At 43.3% G+C, this 25,319-nt stretch overlaps 1 protein-coding gene across 9 annotated transcripts in view; it reads left to right on the top strand.

The window, feature by feature from the left end:
- The window catches only part of TPD52L1 (TPD52 like 1), a 73,960-nt gene that overhangs the window by 14,701 nt on the left and 33,940 nt on the right, over positions 1-25,319 (top strand). Inside the window, exon 2 of one of the 9 annotated variants that reach the window (XM_061623760.1) lies at positions 12,599-12,709. The exons of 7 other annotated variants lie outside the window; for them this stretch is intronic. The gene's annotated coding sequence lies outside the window, so the exon portion shown is untranslated. Of the gene's footprint in view, positions 1-12,269; positions 12,710-25,319 lie in introns of those variants that run through there. One more of the 9 variants, XM_061623756.1, reaches the window with a different exon arrangement.

Raw genomic sequence — 25,319 nt, forward strand, 5'->3', positions numbered from 1 at the left:
TGGGTGATGGCTTTCCCAGCAAGCTGTCTCCAATATCTTCATTTTCTGGCATACTCCAAGAACGCTTTCGGCATTTTTGACAGTTCCCAGTTGATTTGGCCAGGATAGTTCTACATTCTATGCCTTCCCAATTTTGCTCCCAACTTTTAAGTGAGGAACATGCCAAATGAGTCCCATTTGAACCACAATATTGGCAGCACTTTATTTCGCATTTGCTATCAGGCTCATTGTAGTTTGTTCCATTTTTGCAGAGGCATATTTTGATGTTACAGTGTTTGTAATACTGAGGCAGTTCCTGATATTCTCTTCCAGTTCCCATTTGCTTTAAATGTGAGTTGGATGTGCTTTAAGTGTATTGTGTGGATCTCCTTAATAAACTTTGCCTGCATGTACATCGGTTTAGTTAATTTTTCAAAATGGAAATGAGATATAAAGTGTACTGTGTGACCATGGGCTACTCACCATCTCTTAGCCTATCTGCCCCTCAGGATGAAAACAACAGAGGGGAACCATGACCACCCCAAGGAAGAAGGGTGCACAACCATAGTGTGAAATCAAATACTTATTGGGACACAGTATGAAGGAATATTTATATAACCATGACTGTCAAAGATGTTTATTATTTTCGAGGACTTCCGGGAAGGGTGACTTAGCCTGTGCCTGCTTTTGAGACGGGCTCCTGCCTCAAAAGAAGCTTATTCAGATATATCAGTCAGTTTTTTCTTTTTTTTTTGACTGATTAAACTTCTCCCGGGTAGGGAGAAACGAAGAGATTAACCTCAAAGCCTATTTTTGTTGGGACGACCAGATCTCATTAATTTATGGGACGAGGTCCAGCCGACGAAGGTGGGACGGATTTTCAACAGCAAGCTCTATCTGTTAAAGCGAACGTTCATCTTATCTTCTAAGAGAGAACGCACTAACAGGCAAGCACCCTTCTTTCTATATTTTTCTTTTACTTGACTTAAATTGTTGCTGTTTAAAAGAGATTTGCCAGATTGATCGGTTTTTGACATCTCACTGGGGAGCCGTAACTTCTCTCTGCTACGCACTAATTAATAGCTTATCTCTGTTTTTGTTGCAAAAAGCTGTCCTGGATTTGCATTCTAAAGATACACACAGAAGAGGGATTTCTATTCCAGATTTTTATTTTGAAAAATATTATACTGTTTTGAGACTACTCTCTTTTTGGTCTATTTTATTTTGACGAATCTGTTTCTTGACGATTGCCATTAATTGCTTCGATCCTGGGAACTGCATTTTGTTTACTTAACTATTGGAGAGATAAGGCTGTCTGCTCTGTTTATACTGTGATGTCACCAAGTTTGGAGTATTAACCCAATTGTTGCTGAAATAAGAAGTGGTTTTCCTATATTTTTCTTTTAAAATGGCAATTAAGAAAGTGGCTGAGAATCTGGAAATAACTATGTTTCAGAGAATAATGAATGAGATTGAGATAACGAAAATTGAATTGAGTAAAATGAAGCAGGAGATTAAAGATATAAGGGTCCCTGTGAGAGAGGTGACCCTGGAAGGGGTCCCTGTGAGAGAGGAGACCCCGGAGATTGGAATAGGGGTCCCTGTGAGAGAGGAGACCCTGGAGACTGGAATAGGGGTCCCTGTGAGAGAGGAGATCCCGGAGATTGGAACAAACGTGGAACAGGAACAAGATTTGGAGTCTATGGACTTTAGAAATAAAATCTATTGTTTGGAACTCAATGTTATCTCTGAAGAAATTAATGAAGATTCTAGAGATAAAGTTATCAATGGCATGGATTATCTTCTGGACTGGAAGGATGTGATGGAGCCCAATATAGAGAAAATCTATGGAATTAACTGCAGCCATGTGACAATGGAAAAACTTTTAAGAGATGACCCAGTGTATTTTGAAAAAAAGAACAGAGATATGATTTTACAGCAGTATTTCAGCAACTTATTCAGAATGGATGGCAAGAAAATATTTGGGATAGAGGTAATTCCCATCAGACTCTTATTATATGACTATGGCTTTGACAGCAAGATTATTATGGAATACTGATAATGGAAGATTGGATATTGAAATTACTGGACTTAACAAGACTACTGAAGATAGAAGATGGAAAATGGAACTAATAGAGATAATAGAACAATGGCTACTGAAATTACTGAACCTAACAGATTCTGATGTGATGGATTAATTGAAATGTTTATTTTGACTATGGTTATGACAATAAGATTATCATAATTAGTAATGAGATGGATTAATCGATATGCTTATCTGGAAAAAAAAAATTGATAGATATATTTCTTAAAGAATTGAAACCTCTCTTTGACTTTTTGTGGAAAGAATAAAGTAATGTTTATGAGATTTGATGATTAAGTAAGATAACTACTGGAGGAAAGTGATTTTATAATATGACTTAAGAGACAGGATTGCTATATATTATAGACTTATAACTGATTTGATCTTTGACAAATGGGAAGTCAATATTTTACTCTTTATTTATTTTTATTTTTTTTTGTTTTTGTTTTTTTTTTTCTTTTTTTCTTTTTTTTCTTTTTGTTTAACTATTTTTGATTTTGTTTTTTGTCTTTGAATGTTTTATGATTTTGTCTTGTGTGTTTTATGAAAATCTGAATAAAAATTATTGAAAAAAAAAAAAAGATGTTTATTATTTTCACAACCTATAAAGATATTTATAGTGCAATCGTATGTTTGTTAACTCAGAAGCAAGTCTCAGTGTATTCAGTGGGCCTTACACAAACAGGGAAGCTTGCAGAGAACTGCAACCTCAAGTAATAAGGAACTTCATTCACCCAATCCAAAATTCAGAATTATGCCACTTTAAGCTGTTCTGCAACTGTTTGTACTTGTTGTTATGGTTACTGGATTGTAAAGGGATTTTTTTCTTATTGTGAGTTGCCTTGGTTTCCAATCACCAGCCCTACCTCAGAGGGTTGTTGGAAAGACTCCATATATACAAACACACTGCAGATGTAAAAATACATATAATAGTTTATTGTCCAACCAGTTGGTCATTGCAGAACATTTAAAAAAAAATCAGTACTAGTTTCCTAGATAATAAAAACTGTGATACCTAAGTAAGCCCTGCCTAATTGCTTTAAAAAATAGGATTGGAGGAGAGAAAGATTTACAATACAAACACAATTCTTTGCTATGTTCACTCAAAAGTCCCATTAACGATGGAGAATTTTTCTCCTTTGGGATCTTTTGCTGGGGGTCCTTGAAGAAATTGGAAGACGCAGGCTTGAAGCAAAAAGCTAGATCTTTATTCTTTATAAGCATATGCAGGGTCAGCCTCCCAGAGAGACTGGAGAGGACTGCAATGAGGCACAGTCTGCACAGTTCTTTTATACAGTACTGAATACACATGTGACATTAGTTTACCAATCCCATAAGTTCCTCCCCACATAACGTAACAGTTCTTCCCTCTTGCAATATTTCCAACCAATCAGATATTTTTTATTAAAACAAGTACATGTATATTCATATTTTGCAGATACCTCCCATCCTATTGTCTTGCTGTCTTCGTTTGACTAATATTTCTAATCCCACTGTCTATTTGACCTAGGTTACCACTATTCTTCTGTCTTACATTATTAATGATTTTTGGCCATTTTGAGGCCAGTTTGTACCATACATTCCATTCCATCATGGCTCCTGATCAGCCAAGCTGGCCAGGAACATCTTAGGACATTACAAAATGTTCCTTTAGCAATACCACAATGCTAGGTTGAGATTGGCTAACTTAGGTTGTTTTGCTAGCCTGCTCTCCTGTTCCTTATTCCTATATCTCTTCAGAAATTCCATTCTTTTATTTTTATTTTATTATTTTATTTTATTTATACCCCACCCTTCCAGCAGGAGCCCAGGGCGGCATTCTTAACTTTATAAAATACATAGCTTAAAAGAGGGGATTATATTTAACACATTGGTCTGCATTCTGAGGCCCACACAGTCAGAAGAGGCGCTAGGTGATACTATCAGCGACTCAGCCCCAGAGAAACTGACAAGGCAAGCTACCTCAAAATACCTATCCACCATGGGTACCCACATGCAAAGCAGTATCCTATTTATCAAAAGTAAAAACAACACACCAAGTATTTTAAAATGCATGCTAAGCTCAGAGTTCCTCTTGCTCTTACTCTGGGAGTGTTATGAAATATTTTCGCTAGTCGGCATTCTTGCCCTACAAATCAAAGTTAGCATATATGTAATTGTTATCTAAAATTCCATTCTCGGGATCACACAATTCAAAATACATCAATGAAAGATTATGCTTCTTTTGCTTAAAACAATATGGTCATTAAAAGTTAATCATACACTCAGGCCTACCCGCTTCTCATGAGCTATGAACTTCAAGCAGAATTTGCTTTTCCCATGATCCCAAGGCCTGTGGCCTTTTGCTTAATTCTTTATTATTTTTATTATATAAACCTATACCTTCTAATATAATAACCTATGTTTATATGTATGAATATATAAAAAACCATTTTTCCTTCATCACTTTCAAGGGCCTAAATTGCTTGGGGTCAGGATGCTTGAGGGATCCGCCATCATTAATTTACAGCACAATCCTAACCATGTCTACTCAAAAGTAAGTCCTATTGAATTCAATGGGGTTTACTCCAGGTATATGTGATTAGCATTGCAGCTTTACTCCTAGAAAAGTGAGTATTAGATTAAAGCTTCATATTAGGAAGGTTTTCAAAACACTGCCCTCTTCAACAGCCCGGGAAATTTAAACTTGTTTGACTCCTGCACACAAGAGAGAAAAAGACAAAAGCTATATCCTTACTCAGTTTATGAGATTTTCAGATAAAGCAGAGGGAAAACGTTTTCTGCCTTTGCAATGGGGTCTAGGCACTGCCTGGAGGTCAACAAACCACAACCCTGACTTCACTTACTGGCTACAAACCTGAAAGGGCGAGGTTAGAGCAGCCAGCTAGGAGCTGATTTAACAGAAGTTGTTGGGGAGGCTGACATTTTGGTGTATATCTCATGAACCAGACCATCTAGAAACTTATTTTTTTTATTTTTTATTTGTAAATGAAAGATGAGAGTCCGGAGATTAAGGTGACTCATCCAGAGACCTGGAGAGGACCCCCAAAATCCAGAGTCTCTGGGACTCCTGGCAAGCCATGTGTGTGTATAAACAGAATGCAGTTTGAGTGAGACTGAGAAAGACAGACAAGGAGAGCTAAGTTTGGGGTTTGTAAGCAACTAAGAGTGATGGCTGTTTTTCCTAGAGATCTGATGTGAAAGCTGTGCAATTTGGCTGTTTCTTGGCAGGTTTTATGTTGTCCTTTCACCCATGATCAAACTGTATATGAACACAAGTATTATACAACACCAATAAGCATTCAGTGACCTCCTTCCAAAGAAAGCCAAACATGGAACTTCTCAATGCTCAGAGAAGTGGGGTGAGCATAACAATTCTTCATGTACCTCCCTTTCATAGGACAACTTACAATGGTTAAACCTTCATATAAATGTGAAGGCTTGTAAGCAATGTAGTGCTAAGTAATTCATGCCATTAGCACAAGGATTTATGCTTGTACAGCTGAATTTCCTCTCTCCCCTGTGCCCCCAAATCTGTTCTGGGGGTTCCCCTGACCCTTCAAAGCAGATTTGGGGAAGGCGTGCAGGGGAAAGGGGAATTTCCATTCTGCAAATGTAAATCCTTGTGGAACAAGTGCATTGGATACTGCCCAAAGTGATTCAGATTGTGAGTGATTTGTACCTGACACATAGTCAATATATAATTTCAGATCCAGAAGTTCAGCTGGATCCAAGTTCTTATCAAGTACACTAATTTTGTTCACTAGGGATACACATTGGTTGCATTCAGGTGACCAGATTCCAGCTTAATCAGGAAGGATATGAAGAAGCTGCCACTTTGCACTTCCATTCACATAAGTGGCAAAATAAACCAGGGATATGGTTATTTATTTATTATTTGATTTATATTTCTCCCTCCAAACAAATTAGAATCAGAAGCCACCTTTAAGGTTTGTTTAGAAGCCGTAAACTGCAGCTTCCAGTTCGGACAGTAACAGGGAGCTGGTTGATGGCTACTTTCAGCTTTGTTTTGCCACTTACATGGAAGGACAAGGCAGTAAAGGAACATGCAGAGTGAAGAGGTGTGGGTGCTCACAGCTTGGGCATATCCTAGTTTTTTAAACCGGGGTTTGATTGCTCCAGTGCAAACATTAAATTTGGCTGACAAATGTCCAAACACATTGCTTCAGCCTATTCTACACTTGGAAATTAGTTTGGGCCAAGAGTTTTATTCTATTATAACATCCACCTTGCATTTAAAGCACTTTGGGAGCCTCATTTATCAAGTAGTAAGTTTTTATTTTGTACCCTTCCACCACTTCATTTCTCAAGTTGGAAATCTTACTAGAGTAAAGTTGATTTGAGTTAATATTTGTATGCAGCTTTTCCAACAACCAAACTGAGCTCAAAGCAGCTCAACAATAGCAAAGCTTTAACAAACAGTTCCTTATACAAAAGAAATATACAATTTTTATTTAGGACATTTATATATTGCTTAAACATTCACATTTCTAAGCAGTGTACATAAAAATGAGCCATAGATAAAACCATAAAGGTACAGTAAAAAAAATCAAAACAATAGCAAATAGTAAAATAAAAAAATACAAATCAATCATACTGGATATATTAGGAATGCCAACTAACCCTGCAGCAAAAAACAAAAAGACCATCAATCAAGCTGTCCTCCCCATCTGTCACCTAGAATGTACTCACTCTCCTCCTGTCCCTCATGGGGAAGGGGGGGCAGGTTTCACCAACAGGCTCTAACTCTGGGGTAGAAACCAGTTTTATCTCCTACTGCGGCTAACCAGCTAGCAGACAAAATAGTCACTAACCCCCACATTGTAATAACTAGAGCCAGGGATTAGGTAGGTGGGGAACAAATCCTACAAACCTGGCATATAGCACCCACTCCCCTCCTGTCTTCCACCGGGAGGAGGAGGAGGCAAGATCCACAACAGTAGGATGTCACCCTGGAGCATAAAATAACTTCCATTTTCCCTCTGCTAGATAATCAAAGTTTAACAAGTATCCTGACAAGAGACTATTTACTTTATTGCAGATTGTACAGATTGACATTCTCTGCCATCAGCCTTTTCTCTTTTTACCAAGTTGATGTGAAGGTTCCAGTATTTGTGTTTTATTTATAAGTTTCTTATTTCTTCTTATCTGTGGATATATGCTGAGTTTGGGTCAGAGCTTTTCCACCAACAGCACGGCACACTTGCTAACATTTGATCGGCCCTACCCTAGAAGTGAGAGCAGAAGCACCCTAATCCAGACTATCCTCTGTTTCTGAAAAAGTGTGAATTTTGACAGTGAGTCCACTATTCCTTTCTAAACTCATCCCTTCCTCTTAAGAGCGACTTCTGTTTACTTTGGTACAATTAAAATCTCTAGACCTAACTGATGCATTAAGAGCAAATCTTTGCATCATGTTAATGCCCTGGATGAATGGGGTAGTCATGAAACATAATATTTTCAGTAGCATTATGTTCCTCAATTTTCAGAACATCACTCTAGCAGTTAACCAACAAAGCAGTGGCAATTTGCTTTTAAAGATCTATTGACTTCAAATATCAGTTTAAGCAGCAGGCAAGAAGTATAACTCTATACATTGCCTGAAAAGAAGTGAAATTGTGCAATTGGCTTCAGCACATATTGCTTAAAGGGTGGAATTTCAACCAAAATAATTAAAGGAATGTGAGAGCATCTAGCAACTACCTATAATTGAGCAGCTGTTTAAAATTACAGGAGTTCTCTGCTTCCTCCCAAAGTTTCTTTCTGTGTTGTTTCTTTTGAATGTGTTTGTTGTGCCATTAAGGTCTGAATTAATTATGTGCACAAACTAATGATAAAGAGAGAAGGGTTGTATATGAGATGGATAAAAGTAGAAATGTAGATCTGGCAGCAACAGAGAAACATATGTTAGCTGGGTCAGCATTTGCTGTACTTTACAGGAAATTTGAACTTGACATTTTACAGTAAATAAATGTAAATGTACTGCCTTCAAGTCGATTCCGACTTATGGCGACCCTATGAATAGGGTTTTCACGAGGCTGAGAGGCAGCGACTGGCCCAAGGTCACCCAGTGAGCTTCATGGCTGTGTGGGGATTCGAACCCTGGTCTCCCGGGTCATAGTCCAACACCTTAACCACTATACCACGCACAAGATTTGAGCTGCGTGAATCTTCACCATGCATCTCAGAATCTCTCATTGCATTTTCTAAAATATATACAACCAGTCTATTGGAAAATCTTTATTGTTGTGACATAGTTAGGTAATGTCTGTAAGCCCCAATTAAGATCGCTATACCACCTTCTTTATGAATACATTCAAGAGGAGGGAGCTTTTTCCATAACTGATTGATTATTTAAATATCTTTCCAGAGTTTCATCAATGTTTTAAAAGTCAGTGTGGCGTTTGGCTGTGGAAATCCTAGGGCTAAATCTGTGCTCAGCTATGCTCAATGAGTGGTTTGGGTAAATGGAGAAATTGTAGCACTTGCCGTCAGGAAGAGGGGAGGCTTATAGTGGCTGAGAGAGACTTTGTTATACTCTGGCCTCCTTATGTCAGTATTGTGGTGGCTGGGAGTAAAGGGTGAGTAAGTCCCATAATCTAGAGATGCACTTGTTTACGTTAGCTGCCCTGAGCTCCTCCATGAGGAAGGGCGGGATAGAAATTCAATAAATAAATAATACTTCTGTCTTAGAAATTAAGGGACAACAGGGATTCTCTCAGAAAGGGAAGGTGCCTCTGCTCTGCTAGTGAGCAGAGCAGCAGAGCAAGGGCTAGCCAGCTAATCTGGGCAGCTGCTGGAGATGGTACCTGCTTGCAGCCTAACTGTCATATGAGACTCAAGGCTTTTTGACTGCTGAATGACATACATGGCATAAACAATCAGGCCTGCTTCTCAGATGCAATCTTTATTGACACCATAGTACTTTCTTTCAGCCAAACCTTTCTCACAGGGTTGATGCAAAGATATACATTAGATCTTTGCAACCTTTAAAGGTAAAGCTAAAGGTGTCCCCGCACTTATAGTGCGAGTCGTTTCCGACTCTTAGGGTGACGTCTTGCGACGTTTACAAGGCAGACCCATATATATGGGGTGGGATTGCTAGTTCCATCCCCTGCCTTTCTTTACCCCCCAGCATATGCCGGGTACTCATTTTACCGACCACAAATGGATGGAAGGCTGAGTGGACCTCAACCCCTTTTACCGGAGATTCGACTTCCTCCTTCCGTTGGAATCGAACTCCAGCCGTGAGCAGAGCTTCAGCTGCGTTACCGCCGCTTACCACTCTGCACCACGGAGGATCTTTAACTCTTTGGAAAAGGGCAGGATATAAATGTGGTGATTAATAAGAGTATTTTTTCCTGGATTGTTACCTAAATAGGAAACGGGCAATAAGTTCAAAGATTAAACAATTTCTCAGCAAACAGCTTTTCCCCCCTATAATCATGAGGGTCACTATCCCCAAGTGCAACTTCTTTTTTCTGGAAGCTGGGCTTGTACTCTTGTTGATAATTTCAAGCTTGATACACTGAAATTTATTTTCTATTTGTGGTGATTACATTGTCCCTTTATGTAGCTAACAAAAAGGCATGCCAAGGAAGAAATCTATTCCACCTGCTTATTTTCCAATATCTGTGCCTGAGAGGGAATAGGAGGATCCTTTCTTCATCATTCCACCCTCCAAAAGTTAAGCCTCTGTTGCAAAAGGAAGAGTCTGCCTATTTTGTTGCTTCATTTGGAAAATGGAAATGGACACCTCCCAAATATTCCTAATGAAAAAGCCTACAGGTGGAGGTATGAGTGAACTGAATTTCTTCAGAATGGGATCAAAATAAGTATGAGGCCTTGCAAGCTGCTTGTGACACATCAGTGATTATTGGGAGGCAGGGCATTATTTACAGGCTTGTAAGTACCGGGATAATGAAACGTGACAGTACAGTGCCTGTGCTTGGCATATTGTTCCAAAGCTGGACAGGGTTTGTGCTGGATGTTTTGGAGCTCTGAAGAAAACAAACAACATTAAACATGTTAGGTACTTTGTCTATCGTAGTGTTGGAGTGGCCGATAAATTTTGCTGCTCTCTGAGGTACTTAAAAGAATTGAAGTCTTGTGCCATTTAGAATGTGGTCATGTGTTTAGTGGTCCAACATTAAGGTACTATTAACAGAGAAGTTCTGTGGGAACAGTGCTATAACTATTCTGTGGGCCTATTATGAAATGGGAGGAAGACTATCCATTTCAATTACAGATTCATGCTAGCTTTACAAGTAGGGCCCCGCTTGTCAGCGTTCTAATACAGCGGCTTTCAATTAGAGTAATTATTTATTTTAGAGTAATTTAGAGTAATTAATTATTTTATTTATTTATTTATTTATTTATTTATTTATTGAATTTCTTAGTCGTCCATCTGGCTGGCTATCCAGCCACTCTGGGCGACATACAAAATAAGCATACAGATACAATAAACCTTAAAAATCTGGACACGAAGATAATAAAATCTAGTAAGGCCCCACTCATACGGCGCTTGTTCCGCTTTTACGGCATTTTTTGGGCGTCAGGCACCATTTTATTGACAGAGTTCCACTTTTAGGCGGGTTTCACTTTTAGGCAGAGGTCTGGAACGTAACCCGCCATATGAGTGCGGTCCTACTATAATTATATTGATGATCTGCCAAGATGGGCAAAGGAGCATTGATTCTATTTTGCCCACTAACAGTGTTGCCTTTAGAAGCAATGTTGTCACTGGAATGATGATTGGGAGTGGGGAGTATGATCAGTTCAGGAACCCCCTTTATCCTGTGGCAGCTGTGTTCCTTAGAATCAACACTGCCACAGAGCAGATCTGTTAAGTAAAACAGGAAGGAGTATCTCAAGTGACTCAGGTGTCATATTTTAATTATTTTTATTTCATTTTTCTTCAGGTCTTAAAAGCAGGGTGGGGTGGGGAACAGTCTACTGAGAGCCCAACTGAAAATTGCTGGCTTTGAAAAATACTAATAATTTAATTGTTTCCCTCATAGTTCTTTAGTTACACATATGTCCTCATTGTACAAAAAGGTATAAATAAAACAATAGAATAACATCAGAACTGGAAAAATCTCAAGTATTTGAATGATCAAGTGCATAGATATCTGGTCCTGACGTGTTGGCATTTGAAACATGTTGCCAGCCCTGGATGCTAGAAATATTTCATAATATATATAAAATGTGGCATTTTGGTTTTATATATGTTCTGCAATGGTCTTTGGACTAAGCAGTAAGTGTGTGTGTGTGTATAAAATGAGAGTAAGAGTGAGAGTATTTTCTACTGGAATCTTATAATCATAAAATAATTAGTTGCATAAAAAGCTACACAAGCATAATGCCATGCATTTACTGGAATATTATTCAAATTTGTTGCTCATAAGATTAGAAAGGTTTGAATTTTGACATTTTGTTGGATTTATTGTATGTCTCCTATTGTTCCAAATTTTATTAAAACAGAGTTGTATATGTTTGGGTTGTACTGAATCCAGAACAATCAATATGAATTATTGAAGTTCTGGAGTTATTAGGAGGGAACAAAAGAATCGCTGTTGTTAGGGTTGTATTTAATCAAGCCTTACTCAGAGTAGACCCATTGAAATGAATGAACTTAAATTAGTCATGTCTATTAACTTCAGTGAATCTATTCTGAGTAGACCTAATATTGAATACCACCCTTAATATCTTGAAAGCCAAAATATATCTCTGAATTTTGGGAATATTATAGCTCAGCTGATTTGGAGATAATTCACTAATAGGCAAAAACCCTTGTGGTTTAAGAACGTACCTATAGCCAACAGATATTTCTAGCCACCTTTAAAAAGCAAGGAAATTGGGCAGCTATAGTGAATGCACCAGGGGAGTCCTATGCAGGCAGCCAGGGCTGGCTCCAGACATGCTGGGGCCCTTGGGTACCAGCTTGCTCTGGGCTCCGGCACACGCACACGCACCTACTTGTCTCTCACAGGGAGGAACCTTCCACCCACCCATTCGCTGGCTCTGTCTCACCTGTCTTTTGCGGCTGCGCAGGCTGCTACGTGTGCGCATTGCTGCCATCAATCAAGATGACGCTGGAGGCTTCAGCCCCTTAGGGAAACCTCAGCCGCCATCTTGGTTAATAGCAGTCCTGCACGCGCAGCCTCAAAAAATAGGAGAGATGGGTGGGCAAAAGAAGCCCACTCTCTGCGATCTGCGGCAGCTACTCTCTGCTGTGGATTGCACAAAAGGAGCACTACTCCTCCCCCATCCTATTGAGAGGCCCCTCGGGCATCTGTGGTTCCAGGGGCTCTCGGCCAGGGTCCAACCTGGCTGCCCTTTGGGACCAGCCCTGCAGGCAGCAAATTGAGAGATATTTAGAACTTCTGGTTGGCTGCCTTACTTACATAGCTGTTGTTCGTACATGGCTGTTGTTGGCTTGGAGGGTCACCACTTATGTGCAGGCTAGTTCAGTGCCTCTCCCTTCTATTTATTTCCTCATGTAATGGACATGAGGAGCTTCTACGTTGTGTGAAACAAATACAAGGTGCTGCAGGAAAAGCTGATGAAGTTGGACACCCACTACGCAGAGCATGCACAGTTGATAGAGGACTCACCTGGACTGAGGTATGTGTACTGTGAGGGTATCCTACAGAAGGACTATGTGAATATATATGTTCTAAGTTAAAGAACCAGGAAAATACAGTCTTTATTAATTTATTTATTTATTCACTAATAGGCAAAAAACCTTGCCGTTTAAGGACGTATCTATAGCCAACAGATATATCTATCAAATTTTAAAAAGCAGGGAAATTGGGCAGCTATAATGAATCCACATGGTTTTTTGCCTATTAGTGAATTTCTCTGCTTTTTAATCCAGGAATCCTGTGCAAGTTTGCTGAGAATGGATTGATCATTTGCATGCTTATTTAGTTCAGTGGGATTTACTCCCCTGCAATCATGCTTAGGATAGGTGAAACTGACCACGGGATGGGGAGGGGAGGAGGAGGAGGAGGGCAAGTTTGATTATTTGCATGTTTATTGGGTTCAGTGGGATTTACTCCTGTGCAGTCATGCTTAGGATAGGTAAAACTGGCCATGGGGAGAGAGGCCTGGAGTGGGCAGGGGAGGAGGAAGAAGGAACAGGGTAAGAGAGGAGGAAGGGAGAGGAGAGGGGAAGGAGGGGAAAGGCAGGTCTGATCATTTGCATACTTATTGTGTTCATTGGGATTTAGTCCTGTGCAATCATAGCTAGGATAGGTAAAACTGACCATAGAGGAGGGGAGAGTAGAGGGAAGGAAGAAGGGGGAAAGGGGAGCAGAAGGAGTAGTAGGGAGAAGGAGGGGATTGGAAGGGGGAAGAGGAGGGGTGAAGGAAAGGGGAGGGAAGGGTCAAAAGGGAGGTGATGGGAGGGAGGAGGAGGGGAGGGCAGGTTTGATAATTTGCATGCTTCTTTAGTTCAATGGGATTTACTCCCATTCAGTCATGCTTGAAAATGAATTGGACTGCCAAGTAGATTCCGACTTATGGCAACCCTATGAATAGGGTAAGCGGTATTCAGAGGTGGTTTGCCGTTGCCTTCTTCTGAGGCTGAGAGGCAGTGACTGGCCCAAGATCACCCAGTGAGCTTCATAGCTGTGTGGGGATTTGAATCCTGGTCTCCCAGGTCACAGTCCTAGGATAGGTAAAACTGACCATGGGGGAGGAGGGGGGAGGAGGGGATTGGAAGGAGATGGGGAGGTGAAGGAAGGGGAAGGGAAGGGGCAAGAGGAGGAGGGGAGGGCAGGTTTGATCATTTGCATGCTTTTTGAGTTCAGTGGGATTTACTCCTCTGCAATCATGCTTAGGATAGGTGGGTGGGCACGGGGAAGACGGGAAGCCCCTTTCCTTTGCAAAAGGAAAACATTGTGAACAGTATCATTCCCTTTCAAGGTTTCCCCACCTTTTTATTCTACAGCAGTCTCCCACCCAAATTTAAACCAAAGCTGTCCCTGGCCACATCCACAGCAGACCCTTATTTCACTTTAGATAGTCATGGCTTCTCCCAAAGAATCCTGGGAAATGTAGTTAGTGAAGGGTGCTGAGATTTGCTAGGAGATGCCCTGTTCCCCTCACAGCTTTAGTCAGAGCATCTGACTGTTAAACCACTCTGGCCACTGGAGCTCTGTCAGGGTAATAGGAGTGTCCTCTCAGCACCCTTCACAAACTACACTTCCCAGGATTCTTTGGGGGAAGCCATGACTGTCTCAAGTGAAATCAAAGTCTGGTGTGGGTGTGGCCTCCCGATTAGGCAAGCCCAGCAGTTGTGAGTCTGGCTTTCAGAACACTGACAGTTGGTTCTTACTGAGCATGCCCGGCCTTATCATTGAGTTCAATGCTAAATCAGCCAGGCATTTTTTTTTTACTTTTAAACTGCAGAAGATGAAGGTCAGAGTATGGGGCGAGGTCAGTAATAGGATTACAGGTCCTCTGTGAACATGGCTGATTTTTAATGAATTTCAACAGATTATGAGAACTCTTGACAGAAGAGAGACCAAAAGGGGTCTGTTTCCCCCCCCCTCTTTTTACACTTTGAACTCTCAAGTCTCTCTGACTGTTTTATGTATCACCATGAAAATTGAGAGGGTTGTTAAGCAAGCATTTCTGAGTTGAGGACTATAGGATTATTAAGTTTTGTAAGGTTTTGTTTTGAAATGAGCTTATGGGAAGCATCAAAATAGCATGGGGGTATTTTCAATTTAATATTGTGGAATACAAAAAAATCCATGCTGAATATAGTATACAGCCACTCTCTAACAGCCACTATTAAATAGCCACTATTTAACAAAGCAATCTTAAACCCCAGATGTGCCAGTGATAATACACCTCTGCCACTGAAGTAGAGTTCCACTGGTGGGGTTCTTCTACCCCTGTGGGTCCTTATAGCACTATAGCACCTACATAGCACTACTGGTGGCATAGATTTATTGTCAGTGGTAGACCCTGAAATGAGGCATTGCAGGAGCACTTGGAGGTGACTTAGAATCCACTGGGTTCAAGGTCCCTCCATTTGCCCAAGATGCCCAAATCAGGCCCATCAACTATTCTAGCTTAGAGCTAGGGTGACACCAGTGGGAAGGCTATTAAACCAAAAATGGTGAAAATTGGCCCTTCCTCCTGAGCTGGACAGGAGGACAGCCCGACTTCCATCCTTATTATCCATGGGCGAGGAAGTTACCAAAAATGTGCTTAAGGAATAAATTCTCAATTCTAAAATGAGCTAATGTTGCCCCAGAAAACAGGGCCAGAAAGCATTGTTTCACACCATCTCTTTTCAAGTTCAAATGTGGTAGCTGAAGAATAGATGCATTTTCCATAGGAGGTGGGCCATCACTGCGGGTAATAGTTCCACCTATCGTGCGAAGGCAAGAATGTTTTTGAAGTCAAGACTAGGGGCATCAGGCCCCTCCCACTCTCCAGTTCATTCTTGCCTCGTACGAACAAGATTGGATCTATAGCGTAGCAAGTAGCTTTTAGCTAAGTTTCGTGTATTTGTCTGTTCATTTGTCTTCAAGTCCTTCCTTTCCCTGTTTGTGTTTAACTTTCCATTTAAGTTTGAGGGTCCCCACAGAGACCGCGGCTGCGGTTCTCTACGTTTCTTGGCCAATTTTGAGCTTTTTATTTTTTGAGCCTTTATTTCAGCTTATTTCTCTTACTTGTTTGAGGCTTGTTTGAGGGTCCCCTCAGAGACCGCGGCTGCGGTTCTCTTCGTTTCTGTCCGCTTTTTATTAAGCTTATTTCCCTTACTTGTTTGAGGCTTGTTTGAGGGTCCCCTCAGAGACCGCGGCTGCGGTTCTTTTCGCTTTTGTCCGCTTTTGAGCTTTCCCCCTGGCTCTGTTGCATCCATTGGGAGCTCGCGGCTCTATTTTTTCTGTGCTGGGCTGTCTCAAGCAGCGCTCTGAGGAGCTCTTGGAGAGACCGCGGCTGCAGTTGTCTCCCAGGCGGGAGCTTGCAGCTGCGGCTTCCTGCCCTCTCTTTCTCCCTCTCTCTCTGTGACTTTAATTTTCGCCGCGGAGAGCTCTTTACTCGGCGGCAACAGCAGCTTCCCTCCTGCTGCCTTTCCCGACACAGGCTTCTCTCGGCAGTCTCCTTTTGGGGTTTTTTAGAGCCGCAAGTGCGACTATCGACCCCGCGCCTCCCCCTGCGAGACTGTGCTGGGCAGCCCTTCCCCCAGTTCGTTACCAGTCGGCCGCCATTGCTTCTTCCCCCTCCGCCATTTTCGGATCATTTTTTCCCGCTCTTTTTTCCGGGTGCCATTTTTGTTGAATTCAAATTTCCCGCCTTTTTTGTTACCCCTTTATTAACCAACGGATACCTTCCCTGCAAGTTATCTGTATGTGTGTTGTATGTGTGTTGTAGACAGACTTACAGGGCTTCCTTACACACAAATTTACAGTGGCTGACTTGTACTAAATTTGAATTATATTCAGTACCATCAAGGCTGGAGCTTTAATATCAGTGGCTGACTTGTAATAAATTTGAATTATATTCAGTATTATCAAGGCTGGAGCTTTAATATCAGTGGCTGACTTGTACTAAATCTGAATTATATTCAGTACATCCTGCCCCCTCTGTGGCCGTGTACCACGCCTGAAATCCAGCCTACAGCACTAATCTGAACTATATTTTGTACATCCTGCCCCCTCTGTGGCCGTGTACCAAGCCTAAAATACAGTCTATATTATACTAACACTGATACCACAGTGCATCCTGCCCCCTCTGTGGCCGTGCACTTAGCCATCTGCCAGTGTATTCTACCCCCTCTGTGGTCGTACACTGTGCCAGTTCGGGTCTTTACATCCTGCCCCCTCTGTGGCCGTGTACTGCACCCAAGTTAATATAAGATGGCAGAACACCCAGACATGTCGTAATCAGCCAATATGATACCAGATCAGCCAGACATGTCACAAACAGCCAAGCCACAATATTCTAAGGTGACTAAGTCTAAGCATGTTAAAGCACTGGCTAAGACAAAACATCTTTCCAGCCATAGCAAACCAAAGCGTCCACGCTATGACTCTGTGCCAACCACCGCCACCACCACAGCAACTCAGACACACATAAGCAATATATTTCATTCCCCTGCTGCTTCCTCTGACGAGGAGGATTTTGCTGGCTTTCCCACTCAGCTTTCACATAACCAGCCTCCCTCCGTTTTACCGCCCCAAACATCTGCTCCAATACCTACTCAGGCACAAACATCTGCCACAACCGGGCTGCAGCTGTCCCCTGATTTCCTCTCCCAACTTCAAGCCATGCTGGCATTTTTCACCCAAATGCAGTCACTACCACAAGTTCCTGCCATACCTCAACTCAACATGGACCAACGTGCGTGTCATGAAGCTCATCCTTCCTGCTCACCAAATCCCTTTGATGTAGCCAGAGGCAGATGTATTGACGAAGCCTCGTATGCGGAGGAGTCAACCTTCACTGACCACATTGAGGGAGATGACTGGAGCGACTATTCAGATCACGAGGAGGATACATCGTATCGTTTGTTTAATGCCTCAGACTATCAGCCCCTGGCACGCAGGGTAGTTAATACCCTTGGTCTCCAGACTGCGCCTTCAACTTCTTCCACCCCAGCCATCAAAGGGGCCAAGGTTCTCAAATCCCCTGCACCTATTGAACACTACATCCCGGTGCCGGACCCAATTGCCAAATTGGCCTCTGAAGAATGGGCTCACCCATTTCAATCTCGCCGCTTCAAGAACCTGGCTGACAGGCTTTATGCCCTAGCTCCGGACTTTGCCACCAAGTTAGACGTCCCTGGCATAGACAAACCAATCGCTCACCTCGTTTCACGATCTCTTTTGCCCAGGGAAGGGGAATCCCAACTAAAGGACACTACTGAGCGTCGAATAGACTTCGCCCTCCGCAAAAATCACGAGGCCACTGCCCTCTCCATGCGTCCCTCCGCTTCAGCCTCCATTTTCTCCAGAGCAGCTATGATGTGGCTGGATGATCTTCTAGAGGACACTAACCCTGATCCTGTCGCCCTCAGAAGGTCACTGATAAAGTTGCGTAAGACAGCAGCTTTTGTGGCCGATGCCACCTTGGATGCTACTCAATTGGGGGCACGAGCCATGACAGCTCAGATAGTCGCGCGACGGACCCTCTGGCTTCGCCACTGGCAGGCTGATTCAGCGGCCAGAATGAATCTGTCCAGGGCTCCTTACTCCGGATCTTTACTCTTCGGCGAGGAAGCTCTAAAGGCAGTGCTGGTTGATCCAAAAGACGCCCACAAACCGGTTCTGGCCACTGTCAAGAACATCAACCACAGGCCTTTCAGGCGATTTCCTTCCTTCCGTACTAACCAGCCCTTTCGTGGAACGCGGCCAGGAGGACGAGGCTGCGACTTCAGATCCTATGACCCCACTTTATTCAGGGGCTCCTGGAACCGATGCTTCCAGGGCAGAGGTCAGTATCAAGGGCGCAGGGGCAACTCATCGTCCTCATATAGGGGAGGTCCTCGCCAACGCAAGCAGTATTAACACACTGCCCATAGGTGGCAGATTACTTCATTTTAGAGACCGTTGGCTGCGCCTCACTACGGTCTCCTGGATCAGGGAGCTTTTCAGTCATGGCTATGCCATAGAGTTTTGGGCAATCCCATCAGACAGATTCCATCCGTCCCCTTGCCCAAGGGCACGAGCCAGGCACAGAATCATGCAGACAGCTATACAACACCTCTTGGACATAGCGGCAATAGAGCCAGTCCCCACAACTGAGAGGTCGGAAGGGGTGTACTCCCTCCTATTTGCTGTGCCAAAACGAGATTTATCATGGAGGGTGGTATTGGACCTCAAGTTTGTCAACCGTTTTGTAACATATCGCAGGTTCAAAATGGAATCACTCCACTCCATTACGGAGAGTCTGCATGAAGGAGACTTCCTGGCTTCTATCGACCTTAAGGAAGCATATCTCCATGTGCCCATTTGCATAGCCCACAGAAAGTTTCTTCGGTTTGCTTTTGGCCACCAGCACTTTCAATATAGAGCGATGCCATTCGGCCTCTCCTCTGCTCCAAGAGTGTTTACCAAAGTGCTACTCATCCTAGTGGCTTATCTCCGGACCCAAGGGGTTCATCTCTACCCATATCTGGATGATCTGCTAATACGGGCCAAGTCTGAGGAGCTGGCTCATCATCATTTAACGATCACCCTCAATGTTTTGCAGGCCTACGGCTGGCTTGTCAACTTCGACAAAAGCCATCTCCAACCAACCCAACGCCTACTACATCTAGGGGCAATCTTGGACACCCTGCAGGCAAAGGCCTTCTTGGCTCCAGATCGCATCACTGCCATCACAAGCATCGCAAGGTCCCTGATGCAACAAACATCCGCAGACGTCATGCTTCTCGCCAGAGCGCTTGGGATGTTCATCTCTACAATCCACATTGTGCCATGGGCTCGAGCCCACACTCGGCACCTTCAATGGACTCTGTTGCCATTTCAACAGGACATTGCCAGCTCCAACCATCGCAAAGTTCGTTTGAGCCCCGCACTGCGCCTCTCCTTCCGCTGGTGGACCAAGGTTCAACACCTCTCCAAGGGCACGTCGTTCAGAGAACCCCGCAGAACTGTTGTAACCACAGATGCCAGCCTCATCGGTTGGGGAGCCCACTGCAACTCCCAGTACGTTCAGGGGGTTTGGTCCACCGCAGAGCAAACTCAAAGCATCAACTGGCTGGAGCTAAAGGCTGTCCACTTAGCTCTACGTCATTTTCAGTCTCTGTTCCCTTTGGACCATGTGCTCATTCGAACAGACAACACGTGTGTAAAATCACATTAGAACAGACAGGGGGGCACCAGGTCTCGTCCTCTGCAGGACTTAGCCTCCCTCATCTTTGTCTGGGCAGAACAACATCTACAATCCCTGAAAGCAGAACATCTCAGAGGGATTTGGAATGTGACAGCAGACTGGCTCAGCAGACAACAGGTCTTTCCGGGAGAATGGAAACTTCATCCAGCCATTTTCCATCATCTCCAGTGTCGGTTCGGCGTCCTCTCAGTCGACCTTTGCTTCCAGTCGCAATTGCCAGCTTCCCAGGTACTTTGCCCGATACCTGGACTCAACAGCAGAAGCAGTGGATGCTCTGACAACACCGTGGCCAGACGGTCTATTGTACGCCTTTCCTCCCATACCATTGTTAGCCAAAACCTTGGGGAAGGCGCGAACCGAGAGGGCACAGCTGGTTCTGATAGCACCATTTTGGCCACGCCGACCGTGGTTCTCAGATCTTCTGGCAATGTCAATGATGGATCCTTGGACACTTCCAGTCAGGCCAGACCTCCTATCCCAGGGTCCAGTACTGCACCAGGACCCTACTTGGCTCAATCTAACAGCGTGGCGTTTGAACGGGGACATTTGAGGTCAGCTGGACTGTCTGACGCTGTGATTGATATTATTTTGGCCTCAAGAAGACCATCTACCACTCGTATTTATCAACATACCTGGGTGGCTTTCTCCAAGTGGTGTCAGTCCCACCACCATGATCCATCCCAGGCCACTGTGCATCAGGTGCTGCAATTTCTCCATAGCGGCTTTATGATGGGACTTCGACCCAACACTCTACGTCGACATGCGTCCACTCTGTCGTCCATTCTCTCAGTGTCCTCTCCTGGAGATCATATTTCCTCACATCCGTTCATCAAACGTTTTTTGAGGGGAGTCGCCCTACGCTCTCCAGCTGTTGTCCATCGGTTCCCCTCATGGAGTTTGCCGAAAGTTCTGCAGGCTTTGCAACGCCCTCCGTTTGAACCCATCAGGACTGTGCCCCTACGTATGCTGTCCTTCAAGGTCTTGTTTCTGATCGCAATCACATCTGCCAGACGCGTTTCGGAGTTGGGCGCATTGTCTTCTGCTCGACACCTCTGCGTCTTCCATAAGGACTCTGTTGTGCTGAAGACTGATCCTTCCTTCCGTCCCAAGGTCGATTCAGTTTTTCATTGCAACCAGGACATTGTTTTGCCTTCCTTTTGCCCGAATCCTACCCATCCTCTCGAGAAGGCTTGGCATTCGTTAGATGTCCGGAGGGCTCTCAAGACCTACCTGTCTAGGACCCAAGAGATTCGACGAACGGAGTCTCTGTTTGTATCCTTTCATCCAAGGTCTATGGGGCATAAAGTATCCAATTCTACCTTATCCCGTTGGTTAAGGGCATGCATTACTTTAGCATATGAGTCCCTGAAGCTGTCAGTTCCAGCTAGTATAACGGCTCATTCTACCAGGTCAGCTGCCACTTCGGCTGCTTTTGCCACTAATGCTCCTGTTGCCGATATTTGTAGAGCTGCACTCTGGTCTACCCCACACTCGTTTATAAGGCATTATAAAATTGATCGTTATGCCTCTGCTGACGCATCTTTCGGCAGATGAGTGTTGCAACAGGTTCTTAATGAGGATTAACATGTGGGTGGTCCCTCCCTGTATGGGCTGCTTTGGTACATCCCGCAGTGATGGCCCACCTCCTATGGAAAATGTACCATTGGTCTCACCTGAAAGGTGATTTTCATAGGAGTGGGCCATCACGACCCTCCCAGTTGGAGGATGACTAGAGATTTTATAAATGGGTTACATGTTATTGTTACGCTATTATATTTAAATGTAAGAGTGAAGTCAAGACTTTTAGTTCTGTTATGTTGTTATGTTAGAGTCATGTTGTTATGCATGTGACTATTATGTTATTTTCCTGGCGGGCCTGTTGGCCTTGTTCTTGTATTTTTAGATATCTCTTTTTAGATTCGCTACGAATGAACTGGAGAGTGGGAGGGGCCTGATGCCCCTAGTCTTGACTTCAAAAACATTCTTGCCTTCGCACGATAGGTGGAACTATTACCTGCAGTGATGGCCCACTCCTATGAAAATCACCTTTCAGGTGAGACCAATGGTACATTTATTAGATGTGACCTTACTGTCTTGGCTTCTTAGTTCCAGATAAAATTCAGTCACAGATATGAGAGTACTAGATGTACAATAAAAAGAGTCACCTGCAGTTTTGGGGGGCATATATAGGAATGTTCCTTAAGCCTAGAGATGATGTATTTGTGGGGGTGAAGCAGTTGAGGATATTTCTCTTCTGCCTTACTGGTCCATTTTTACAAGGAACAAATATCTAAATATTTCGCTCAACTTTCTGTTGGACTTGATCATTGGTCCATTTGGCAGAAAGTGTGTTTTAGCTTGCTCATACTAATAGAATAACAACAGGAAAGGTGGTTGTATTTACTTTCATGGTGCTGATACTGCAGAAATCTTAGATATTCGTATATTGGATTGCTACAAGGTTAACTGAGAATCTTATATTTTGTGTTACAAGGACTGTATTTTAGTGATATTAGGAGGATTAATACATGTAAATTGGTGGTATGTTGTATTTATGGCATTTTTATTTCTGTTAAGACCTAAGGTCAAGAAAATAAAAATACACATAGATGGCAAGATTTGAGAACTGGGCTGCTTGTTGCTTAGCAGCATATATTGAAGGTTGTGCAAAGAATATGAGTATAGAACTAATTGCGCATTCTGTTTTTAGAGGTCTGTTTAAAAAGAAATAATATCTCTCAACAAGTTGTAAATGGAAATGCAAAGTATTATAATAGTGGCAGGAAACTAGGTACACCACACAAGTATATTTTATATACCAAAGAAATGGGATTTAGGCATAATTTTAGCTTCTGTCCATGGAGCATGGAGAGCAGGGTGCTGATCCTGGGGCTAGATACTCAGTGCTGCAGGCACTAGATGCATTCCTGCACAGCAAGCCATGACGCAGCAATGGAAAGAGGCTTTGGATGCAGCCAGTTACAGTCCCCACCAGCATCCTGAGGAGGAGCAGATGGTTGATGGCAAGCTGTCTTGGGGAGGGGGGAGCTACACCACATGGAGAATGTCCACAAGGACTCTTCAGAACAAAGTTTGTTCCTTATTTATTTGGACTTCTTTTTTTCAGGAAAGAGGTGCAGATTCAGCTGCTGTTGCTGATACGAGATTTGACTAGCTATGCACCCCAAAAAAGGTCTAGTCAACCCCAAACTGCCGTTCAACTCTATTGTTAAGCAAGACTACAATAGACTTTAGCCTCAAATGCAGATGAGTTTAAACTTTAGAATCAAGTTCAACAGTACAATCCTATGCATGCGAACTAACTACCAAAATGACTGTGCATAATAGTCTGCTGCAAGATAAGCTTTAAGAATGCCAGACTCTGTGTTGGATTTCAATTCTACTGTTTGGAAGTATAGTTTCTTAAAGTTTAGGTAGAAACAGCTTCATTTTATTTTCTCTGCATAGCAAGCTAGGAAGTTATTTTTCTTATACTGTAGATTTTTTGTTGCAGTATAAGAAATTAAGTGAAAATAGAGCCCTCATAATTCTATTATACTTTGTTTTATTTCTTCATTTTACAAGCCTGAATTGAGCATTTACTTAGCTAGTGCAAACCTAAAAGCAGTGAGTAACAAAGCAGTAATGAGGCTTCATATACTGTTGCGTGTCTCCCCAATCTCTGAGCGGTGAGATTTCCAGGGTCCCTGCGCTCATCCAGGGTTTGGTTTCCTTTGGGAAGAAGGTAAACGGAGACTGCGGTGTCTTTATGAAATGTGGTTTGTTTATTTACACACATTCTGAGCTTAGGATGGAGGGGTTCAAGGCATCAGCAGTCCAATATCCAGCTTTTCCATCAGGGTTACAGGAGGCACCCCAAATGCCATGGTGCAGAGAGCCAGTCTGTCTGCCTGCCTGCCTCCAGTCCCCAGCAATTTTCCAGACACTCAAACTACAAGCCTCTCCTGGTCTCCAGGGGAGGGGGATGCTCTCCTGAAGAGTTTCAATGACAAAAGGGTCTTCCTGGCCCATTAACCAGTTGCTGGGCAACCATTAATCCCATTATCCTACCTGGCCACTCTATTTGTTTAACAAAGGAAATTAATCTGGCCAGCAGAGCCAGCCCCAAGGCACAGGATTCCAAATCAGAGGCTGGAAAGGGGGCCCACAGGAATCATCCATCCCAGCCCCCATGCTCATAACACTACATTTCTTTATCTATTAATACTAAATATTCATTGAGACATAGGGAAATGCTACGTTTCAGAATTTTGTGGTTGCTGTATATCACCAAAATGCGTCTATTAGCACTTGGATGAAGCAGATTATCGAAATCCATTCCAATCGGGCTTCAGGACTGGACATGGAACTGAAACAGCCTTGGTCAGAGCAATGATATGATATGAGGAGGGCGTTGGATAGTGGAGAACATACCTTCCTCGTCCTCCTGGATCTCTCAGCAGCTTTTGATACCGTTGACCACGGTATCCTTTTAGATCGCCTGGAGGGATTAGGAAAAGGGGGCACTGTTTTACGGTGGCTCCGTTCCTATCTCTCAGACAGGCACCAACGGGTAGTACTGGGGGATGAGGTTTCAGACCCTTGGCCTCTCAATTGTGGAGTACCACAGGGTTCTATCCTCTCCCCCATGCTATTCAACATCTATGTAAAGCTGCTGGGAGCTATCATCAGGAGGTTTGGGCTGCAGTGTCACCATTATGCGGATGATACTCAGCTCTACCTCTCGTTAAACCTTCACCAGAGTTGGCTGTAGATAGCGTGTCCAAGTGCCTGGAGGCCGTAAGTGGATGGATGGGTCGGAATAGGCTGAAGCTGAACCCTGATAAAACCGAGGTGTTACTTGTGGGAGATAAGAGAAGGTTGGGAGATATAAACCTGGTGTTTAATGGGGTAAGATTGCCCCTGAAGGACCAGGTCCGCAGCCTCGGGGTCATTCTTGACTCACAGCTGTCTATGGAAGCTCAAGTATCAGCAGTGAGCCGGGCAGCTTGGTATCAACTCCATCTGATACAGAGGCTGCAACCCTACCTTCCTGTCCATCTTCTCCCACGATACATGCCCTGGTCTCCTCTCGCTTAGACTACTGTAATGCGCTCTACGTGGGGCTGCCCTTGAAAATGGTCCGGAAATTACAGCTGGTACAGAATGCGGCAGCACGTTTGATAAAGAACAGCTGTCGCCGTGATCATATCACTCCAGTATTAATAGACCTTCACTGGTTACCAGTTGTTTACCGTGCCCAATTCAAAGTGCTGGTATTAACCTTTAAAGCCCTATACGATTTCGGCCCAGTTTATCTGAAGGAGCGCCTCCAGCATCACCAGTTATGCCGCCTGACAAGATCAGCCACGCA

The sequence above is a fragment of the Rhineura floridana genome, chromosome 4 (assembly GCF_030035675.1).
Source record: "Rhineura floridana isolate rRhiFlo1 chromosome 4, rRhiFlo1.hap2, whole genome shotgun sequence".
NCBI lineage: Eukaryota > Metazoa > Chordata > Lepidosauria > Squamata > Rhineuridae > Rhineura > Rhineura floridana.